The sequence below is a fragment of the Primulina tabacum genome, unplaced genomic scaffold (assembly GCF_025594145.1).
Source record: "Primulina tabacum isolate GXHZ01 unplaced genomic scaffold, ASM2559414v2 Contig902, whole genome shotgun sequence".
Classification (NCBI taxonomy): Eukaryota; Viridiplantae; Streptophyta; class Magnoliopsida; order Lamiales; family Gesneriaceae; genus Primulina; species Primulina tabacum.
In genome coordinates this window covers 29,214-37,435 of record NW_027459975.1, presented here as the reverse complement: position 1 = coordinate 37,435, position 8,222 = coordinate 29,214, and the positions used below count along the sequence as shown (strand labels likewise).

At 38.8% G+C, this 8,222-nt stretch overlaps 1 long non-coding RNA gene across 1 annotated transcript; it reads right to left on the bottom strand.

The window, feature by feature from the left end:
• Positions 1-2,951: 2,951 nt before the first annotated feature.
• On the bottom strand, positions 2,952-3,707 carry LOC142535241 (uncharacterized). The gene is made up of 3 exons (XR_012817442.1): positions 3,478-3,707; positions 3,275-3,374; positions 2,952-3,135 (listed from the first exon to the last, which is right to left on the bottom strand). It is a non-coding gene; the product is annotated as an uncharacterized LOC142535241 (long non-coding RNA).
• Positions 3,708-8,222: the final 4,515 nt, after the last annotated feature.

Genomic DNA, 8,222 nt, shown 5'->3' with positions numbered 1-8,222 from the left:
ATTTTCCGCTATTTTATGCCCCATGGAAGTGAGTTGGGCAAATAGAGTATTTAGTATGTTGATATGGTCGGTCATCGATGAGGATTCCGTCATCCGAAGAGTATAAAGCCTTCTCTTTAGGAAAATCATGTTGTGTAGCGACTTGACCTCGTACATCTTTGTCAGAGTATCCCATGTAACTTTTGCTGTTTTTATCTCAGAGATACTTGACAATACTTCGTCTGCTATAGCCAAGTGTAAATTGGCAACATCATTATCATTCATCCCATTCCACTTTCTATCCTCTGTAATCTCCAATAGCCGCCAAGCAATTCTCCTTTCTTAAAACTGCTTGTATCTTTATTTTCCACAGCATAAAATTGCTTCCGTTGAACTTTGCTATCTCGTACCTGCCCGCCATTATGTCTACAATAATTTTAGTAGACTGAACAAAATAATCTCGCCTTAAATAAAAATCTCAAAAAAATCTTTTCTGATGTGGAAGATCAGTCTAGGCTGCAACCACAGAGCATATATTCAGAATTTTAAGAAATTTTAAACCAAGGCTCTGATACCACTTGTTGATCCCACGTGCGGAATTTTAGATAATAGAACCCGAAAATAAAGAATAAAATGGACACCGAGATTTACGTGGAAAACTCCTAAAAATTATTAGGGTAAAAACCACGGGCAAGATGAAAAGAATTCCACTATAATATTTTGTGGTGTACAACTCACTCAGTGTGTTTCCAAAGAGAACACACACTTTCTTAATACATGAGAACAAACACCTCAAAAATATTATAGAACTAATAGGAGAAATAAGAAATCACAAGAAGAAGCTTGTGAATGGGATACATTGAAATGTCGAATGATGCATCTATTTATAGAAGAATAGATGCATCATTCCAGTATGAACATCCACAATTTCTGAAATTCAGCTGCGAAACGTGTTCAAATCAGATTCAAAGAAGGCTGCAACAAATTTCACATTAAATGATGTCTCCAATTGGCCACCTTATTTGACTATTCTTTGACGACAGGGTTCATATGGAAATAATATCGATATGTTTGAAAAAAAGTAAGATCTATTATTTGAGGGGACTGAATTTTTTTAAGTTCCAGTCAAGATCCCAAAAACAAACAGATAAAATCAAAATGTGAAAATTTTGTACAGTAAAACTCATAATAGGAAAAGTTAGTAAAACAATAAATAATAATGATGATGCTAGTAATTGCAAATAATTTTAGAATAATTATTTTTTAAATATTTTAATTATATTATGAATTTTTTATAAAAAAAATATGTTGGGTGCAATAATTGTCCCTGCTAGGTAGAGCGATCGAACCATGTTGCTTGTGCTGCTATGCGGTTTAAAAGATTTGAGTTGCACCATTACCACTAGCTATAGCTTTTGGTAAAACGGTAAGCACTCGGTTCTACAATAGCTTTTGGTAAAACGGTAAGCACTCGGTTCTACAATAGCTTTTGGTAAAGCGGCAAGAGCTCGGTCCTACAATTGGTTCAGAGCCAAGGTCACATGTTCGATTCCCATTGATAGCAAAGAGTGCAATTATTGAGAGGGAGATTGTTGGGTGCAATAATTGTCTCTGCTTGGTAGAGCGATCGAATCATGGTGCTTGTACTGCTATGTGGTTTAAAAGATTTGAGTTGCACCATTACCACTAGCTGTGAGGCCCATTTACTCTAATGACAATTAATGATCAAACAATAATGGTTTGACTTAAAACTGCAGCGGAAAAAGGTTTAAAATACTTTAAAACGGACCTCAGGGCCTAGAAAAATTTCGGCATGACCTCCCCGTAAATAGGATATCCCGAAAAACTCAAGCAGCAATTTATATCAAAATATACTCCAACTAGAGTCATTAAAACAAAACCGAAATTAAACAACCTATAGCCGCACTGGTCAGAACTAAACAGAAATTAAAATTTACCAAATACTCACCAGATCATAAACATCACAGAGTCACAGAGTCGACTCAGAACATCACAAAACAACCAAATACTACTACAGATACACGGGGCATCTCCCCGGCAAATAAACTACAATAAAAGACTGAAACAAACCCAAGACATACATATAGACTAACTGGGAGACTCCACTGAACAGAACCAAGCAATCAAACCTCAATCCCGAAGTCCACTGGCGGAACCTCGGCCTGATGCTACAAAACGACTCGGGAGATCTACCATGGTGCCCAATAGCAACCACAGTAACGCTCCCAGTAAACAACTGAGGTTAGGATTCTGGTATAAATTAGTCTAACAATAACAACAATAACATAAATCATGCATAATCATATAATGAAATGTGATATGCAATGCATGAAAGGCTCAACGAATAACCGGTATAACAGGAGCCAACAAACGGTACGATAACAACTGGAATAATGCTCGAGCAACAACACAGGGGAGCTACATCGTCATGCAGCTAAACCGCCCTGCCAAGTATGCGAGGTATGCCAAACTGTGCTGGAATAACACCCCTTACTCGGCCTCCATACAGCTGATACGATATAACAGGATCGCACAACATAACGAACTAGATGACACAACCCCAGCGCTCACCTCAAAAGGCTGCACTAACCACGGGATTGTTCAATCACATCTACGGTCTCATGTGTATATGCCTATCAGTCACACAATGATCCAGAGATAAACAACAGTGCTAGATAACAACGGATATCAACAATGGCTAACAAGAACGATATGGCTCAACATGAATGTCATAACTGTATACCCGATGCTAAATGCCAATAATATGTAATAATAAACATAGATCACAACGAAGATATTTAACAATTTACAACAGTCAACAAATCATAAATACGATCCATGTAACACAGAATGACAATTAAACATAATTTATGTTTTACCGAGCTGTAACATACCTATACCACGAAAATGAACTTCAAGAATGATCAACTGAACTTTCTTAGCCTAAAATAATAAAATAAGCCGAATAATTCCACAACTCATCATTATTTACATTCCAACCATTATAAACTCGATAATCCTTAGATTAATTCCAATGATAACAACCATACTATAACATCTTTAAATATAACACAACAATTCGACATAATTAATAGGCTCGCCAAAATATACCTCGAAGATTTCCAATGACAGAACCTACAACAATTATCCAATAAATATGTCAATAAAACGCTATTCGAATGACGAAAACAAATTAAATCGAAATGGGTAAAAATCCAAATTTCGGCAGCCTACTATCACGCTTAGAAGCTGAAATTTCGGACTAGGAACTCACAAGGTCGAAGTTTACTCTAGCCGCTAGCGGTCTCGAGGCGATAACCCACCGGAAACTTGTCGGAGTTACTGTTCACGAGCTGAAAAATTCAGAAAACTAGCTGGAAAAATTCAGAAAGCGAGCTGGAGTTAAAGGGAAATCACAAGGCTTAGAACCCACTCCAACACACAACAAAATTCCAAGGAATTAAACTTAAATCTCACCTAAATCGAACCAATATCAGCAGCTACGAACATGCCTCGATTTGGGCTGAAACGAGCATCAAAAGTGGCGATTCATGGTTCAAAACGAAGCTACTGAAGTAAGGAAGAAAACCCCTCAAACCGTTTGAGATTTCGACGTCGGACGGTAAAGTTATGGCCTCTCAAATTTGAAGGTGCTGAAAGTGACGAAAATGGAGGTGGGTTACAGGAATGGGTTTGGGAAATTGGCTTCTTCCTCTTCTCTCTCAAGGATTAGTTGTGTGTATGTATATGTATATTTAGTTACTAAAAAAAATAGTAACACATGCCCAATTTTTGCATTTATTTGCTCTTGTGTGCTATTTCAATCTCTATATGTATTTTTATATCGTTTTAACTCCGATATTCTAAAATACATATTTTTAACACTCTTCTTGAATTTATTTGGCATAAATAATTATTTTAATTTACAACTCAATAATTATTCTAATTATGCCAAAATTACCGGATAATTAATTTCAGGACCTTACATTTCTCCACCCCTTAAAACAAATTTCGTCCTCGAAATTTTTGTTTATACACATACATCTTACACACGATACGAAACCAACAATACATTACTAAGAATCAATAAGATATGGATAAGATGATCTCATCTTCTCTTCTGTTTCCCACGTTGATTCTTCTACCCCATGCCTCCAACCATTGAACACGTACAAGTGGTATAACTTTATTGCGTAAAACTTTATCTTTATGATCCAAGATACAAAAGGATACTCAGTATATGATAGAGACGGATCAAGTTCAACCTCATCAGGCTGAATCACATGAGACGGATCGGGCTCATACTTACGCAACATAGAAACATGGAAAACATCGTGGATGCCAGACAATGATTGGGGCAAATCCAAACGATAAGCGCAAGTCCCAATACGCTCAACAATCTCGTAGGGACCAACGAAACGAGGTGACAACTTACCCCTCATGCCAAACAAACAACACCTCTAAACGGAGAGATCCTCAGAAACACAAAATCTCCAACTTGAAATTCTAGAGGTCGACGACGTCTGTTAGCATAACTAGCTTGACGATCTTGGGCAGCTTTCATTCTCTGACGAATCAACTGGACTTTATCATGCATTTCCTGAACAATGTCAGGTCCAGTCAACTGCTTCTCACCAAATTCATCCCAACAAAGAGGTGATCGACACCGTCTGCCGTACAAAGCTTCAAAAGGAGCCATACCAATAGTCACCTGGAAACTGTTGTTATAGGAAAATTCTACTAGTGGTAAAGCTTCCTGCCAACTGTCTTTAAAATCCATGACCGCTGCTCGAAGCAGATCCTTGAGTGTCTGGATTGTACGCTCTGTCTGACCATCTGTCTGAGGATGGTGCGCAGTACTCATCGCAAGTCGTGTACCCATTTCTTTTTGGAAACTAGTCCAAAACTTTGATGTGAATCTAGGGTCACGATCTGAGACTATTGCAACTGAAACTCCATGAAGTCTCACAACATTTTCAATATACAGACGATCCATTTTCTTGTACGAATACGTCTTCTCATACGGAATAAAGTGTGCCGACTTAGATAATCTATCAACAATCACCCAAATGGCATCGAAATGACGAGAAGTACGTGGCAAATGCGTGACAAAATCCATAGCCACGTGCTCCCAGTTCCATTGAGGAACCTCAAGACTATGCAGTAATCCTCCAGGTCTCATTCGTTCTGATTTGACTTGCTGACAGATCATACAACGAGACACAAACTCAGCCACATCCTTTTTCATATTCTTCCACCAAAACTGAGGCCGTAGAATATGATACATTTTACTCCCTCCTGGGTGGATACTATATCGAGTACAATGAGCTTCTTTAAGGATGGATGTACGCAATTCAGGAATATATGGGACAACCAATCTACCATTCAATCGAAGAGAATCATCTGAGTGAATTGAGAAACCAGATTGGTGTCCTTGAGATACTAACTCATAAGATTTCAGAACTTGATCATCAGTTTTCTGAGCTGATTTTACAATTTGAATCAACTCTGGCTCAACAGAAATCTGAGATACACAAACAGCATTACATTGGATTTGAAAATCCAACACAGAAGTGCAAATATCCTCTCGTAACTTAGAAACATGAATCGAGGATAAATTAATATCAACAACCTTAGGACTCAAAGCATCGGCAATGACATTCACTTTTCCCGGATGATACTGGATCTCACAATCATAATCTTTCAAAAGATCCATCCAACGTCTCTGTCTCATATTCAGATCTGACTGAGAGAACAAATACTTCAAGCTTTTGTGATCAGAATAAATTACAAATTGCTCCCAAAATAAATAATGTCTCCAAATCTTGAGAGCAAAAACAATAGCAGCCAACTCCAAGTCATGAACAGGATACTTAGACTCATGCGGTTTCAACTGACGATAACCAAATGCCACAACTCTGCCATGCTGCATCAGTGAATAAACAAGAATATCATCGATGAATACAATCACAAAACGATCGAGATATTTACGAAATACTCGATTCATCAAGTCCATAAACACATCAGGAGCATTGGTCAAACCAAAATGCATAACCAAAAATTCAAAGTGTCCGTATCTCGTGCGAAAAGCTGTTTTCGGCACATCTTCTTGTCTAACTCGCACTTGATGGTACCCAGAACGGAGATCAATCTTAGAGTACACCTAAGTACCTTGCAACTGATCAAATAAGTCATCAATCCTAGGGAGTGTATATTTATTCTTGACAGTAAACTTATTCAGTTGCCGATAATCAATACACATCCGCATCGTTCCATCTTTCTTCTTGACAAATAGAATCGGTGCACCCCACGGTGAAGAACTCGGACGAATATAACCTTTACTCAATAAATCTTGTAATTGCTCTTTCAGTTCTTTTAGCTCAACATGAGCTAAACGATATGGTGCTCGAGATATGGGTTCCATTCCTGGCATTAATTCGGTACTGAACTCAACTTCTCGTTCTGGTGGAAAACTAGGAATCTCTTCTGGAAACACATCAGGAAACTCACGGACTACAGGAATATCATAAATCCGTCGCTCATCTTGCGATAGATCAACAGCATAAACCAGAAAACCTTCATGACCAGAATCTAACAATCGGTTCTTCTCAATGGCAGAAACTACAGGAATTTTGGCTAGAGAACCACGGCCATAGAAATTCCATTTAGGAGCAAAGCTAGGCCTGAAACGAAATATTCCTTGATAACAGTCAACAGTGGCACGATTTGCAGTCAAAACATCCATACCAACGATACAATCAAAGTCATGCATATAGGTAGGACTATGAGATTCAGATATAGAACATTTTCTTCATGAAACAAAACTGCATTGAACAGCACATTATCAGTAATAATCATTTTGCCCATCGGAGTAGCAACAGATAGATTGGAATTCATACTAGTGGTGAGAAGATCATGCGAAATGACTAATGCATGAGAAACAAAGGAATGAGATGCTCCGGTATCAAATAACACTCGTGCTATAAAACCACATAGAGTACATTTACCAGAAATGACAGTACCTGGAGCTGCCTGAGCCTCATCCTCAGTCAAGGCAAATACATGAACAGATGACTGATTCTGTGGACCACCTTGCCCTCTGCTCTGATGCGAAGGGCGACTAGGCTGATGGGAAGACTGGGACGTAGCTGGAATTCTATTACTTTGAGCTCCACTACCTTCCTGGGCTGATTTCCCCGTTTTACTAGGACAAACTCTAGAAAAATGACCCGGTCGACCACAATTATTACAAACCCCTTGAACTCCAACACACTTATTACTGAAATGCTTGCCTCCACAGTGATCACAGTAAGGTCCACTATAGCGATATCCACCACGGCTCCCTGAACTCCCTGAACTCGAAGAACTAGAACCAGGCTTCTTAAATTATTTTCCACGTGGACGAAGAGATGCACAACCAGATGAACTGAATTTTTGCCTCCCCGACTGATGATGTTGGGTAGGCACTCGATTGCCACTCCTCTTAAGACTAGCTTCATCCCTTTTTGCTATTTCCACCGCTTCAAAATAATTCAGTGGCTTACCGGTAGAAACAAAAAGGTGCAGATGATTGTTCAATCCTTCAATGAAACTTTCAACGACAGCAACCTGACTCGCAGCAACATGAGAAGCATATCTCAGCATAGCATAAAAAGTATCCGCTTAATCCGCAACTGACATATCGCGCTGTTTTAAGTTATGAAACTCTGAAGCCTTAGAATTGTAGAATGATGGAGGACAATAACTTTCCTTAAATTTCAGCTTGAATATTTCCCACGATAGAACAATCCTCTGAGCATCTAAAGTCATCAATGTAGTAGACCACCGCATTTTAGCACGATCTTTCAACTAATGCACAGCTAATCTCAATCGACACTCTGGAGGATACTCAATCAAATCAAACAATTCCTCTATCTCAGAAATCCACAGTTCTGCTTTCTCAGCTCCCTCCGAACCACTGAATCGAGGTGGATGGATAGAATGGAAACACGCAACTAATTCATCCATCCTAAGCTGCTCTAGCTGATCAGCAGCTTGCTCAACAAAAGTATCATCAACAACACGGACACGAGGTCTACCACGTCCACGACCTCGACCTCGACCTCGAGCTAGAGAAATCTCATCAACAGGAATTTCTCCACCTCCTTCCATTCTATACGATAAAACACCAAAACAATTAGAATGGAAGTAACCAAATCATATAATCACATAAGCATGTTGTC